Source organism: Myotis daubentonii, chromosome X, assembly GCF_963259705.1.
Source record: "Myotis daubentonii chromosome X, mMyoDau2.1, whole genome shotgun sequence".
NCBI lineage: Eukaryota > Metazoa > Chordata > Mammalia > Chiroptera > Vespertilionidae > Myotis > Myotis daubentonii.
This window is the reverse complement of record NC_081861.1, coordinates 69,114,635-69,116,555: the sequence shown is the minus strand read 5'-3', so window position 1 is coordinate 69,116,555 and position 1,921 is coordinate 69,114,635. Positions and strand designations below refer to the sequence as shown.

Genomic DNA, 1,921 nt, shown 5'->3' with positions numbered 1-1,921 from the left:
TTTTCTGTGTGCATATGCATTTGTGTAATATGACTGTTACCTCTCACACAATTTAACTTCAGCACTAATTTAGAAAAATCTTTGACCCTTTGGTTTCAGTTTGGTTTAGTCCAAGTGATCATACCAAAATATGAGTAACACTAAATAATACTATTACTATAGGGAGAGGGGAGGAGCTGATAGATAGATAGAAAGAAAGATGATAGATAGATAGATAGATAGATAGATAGATAGATAGATAGATAGATAGATAGATAGATATAGCTGATAGCAAAAGAGCCCAAAAGAAAGCACACAGCCTTTTTCTTCTAAAGAGATCACTAGCATACTTTAAAATTGGGACATATGTTTAACCTGCGACTTCAGTTTTGTTTTTGCCACAAGCATCAGTATGGTAAGAAATGTTTATAGAATAGAATGCCAAGTTTTAAAGTAGTTATGCAATTACCATTGATGGTAAACATTGTGAAGATTTGAGTAATTAAGAAATTTTAAACATGTAATGTTTTATTTGCACCCTTCAGTTATGTATTCAGAACCTAATTATGTAAATAGTAATATTATAAAAGAACTCTGGGCCATTAGTAATAAAATTGTAGTACTTTGTATTTTAAAATATAAAAATATTTTATTGTTGTGTTTCAGAATTTCATTCAATGATGATGAATTTCCACATTGACCAAATACTGATTTTAATACTTGGCCATTTTGGATTCAACTAAAATATGTATTCAGTGTTATGCTACACTTGATCTTAGCCAAAAGGCCGAGAAGCGATGTATTCAGTGTTATGTACTGTGAAAACAGTTTCAAGAGTGGTATACCTTATTTGATCACCAACTTCCCAAAATTTGTATTCCATGCCATAGGAATAAGTTCCTTACTATAAACTTTCTACTTAAAAATATTCACTTTAAAATGTTATGTATGAAAATCTTGTTTCTTAGAGCTAAAACTTGATTCCATCTGAGCGCCACGCTGATTTCATATGGCAATTACCACTTTCTTTAAATCCTGAAAAGCATGCTCAAAGATTTATTCTGAGCTTTCAAGATTAAAGAATGTGAGTTTACATTGATGCCTATGAGCCTTAGAAAAGGCAAATGCCAATTCAGCTCATTTTAAACCATCCCACTTTTCTGTTTCTAAGTAGCTATGAGCATGGACTATGCAGGTAAAAGGACCAGGGTTGGAATTTCAGCTCTTGGATAAACCTTGGTGTGACCTTGGGCAAATGATAATTAAATGAGATAAGACATTTAAAGAGAGAAAAGCTGTCAGAAGGTGAAAGCTATTATCATTTTCCCATATCCAATCATCTCCAGGAGAGGATGTGGGGCAGGGTAAGATCTCAATATTTTAAGATGAGCTTAAAATCATCTTGCTTCCTTTGAATGTCATTTTAAGAGCTAATATGAACTACTCAATTACTGATTTTTCAACTTAAATACTACAGAAATAATTTGACTTCCTCATTCTTTATAAGTAAACATATTTTAATTATTTTTTCTGTACAAGATGAAAAAATTCTAAAAATGTATTTGAGAGATAAAAAAGCCATATTTCCAACCAGAAGAATAAGAAAGCCAATGGTGCCCTTTCATGTTAAATTATAGGTATTTGCTAAAGAATAAATGCATGGTGAATGAATGAAGTTTCAGTTTTGTCAAAGCTAATATGTTATGTGTCCTTTTATCTTTAAATCAATAGATTTACATGAAAATAACATATACTATTTTCTCTGATTCTCACAATGTCCTGTAAAATGATAAGACAGCTATTGTTATTTCTAGTTTACCAAAAGGAAAAAAAAAAGTCTCATCGATATTAAATACTTACCCAAGGTAAATTGAAGGGTTGAGGTTTGTTAACACTTAAGGCAGGATCCTCTCTGTTAACACTTAAGGCAGGATCCTCTCCA

General features: G+C 31.5%; 1 pseudogene; it reads right to left on the bottom strand.

Moving 5' to 3' along the window:
- Nucleotides 1-633: 633 nt before the first annotated feature.
- Nucleotides 634-778, bottom strand: LOC132225480 (U2 spliceosomal RNA; annotated as a pseudogene).
- Nucleotides 779-1,921: the final 1,143 nt, after the last annotated feature.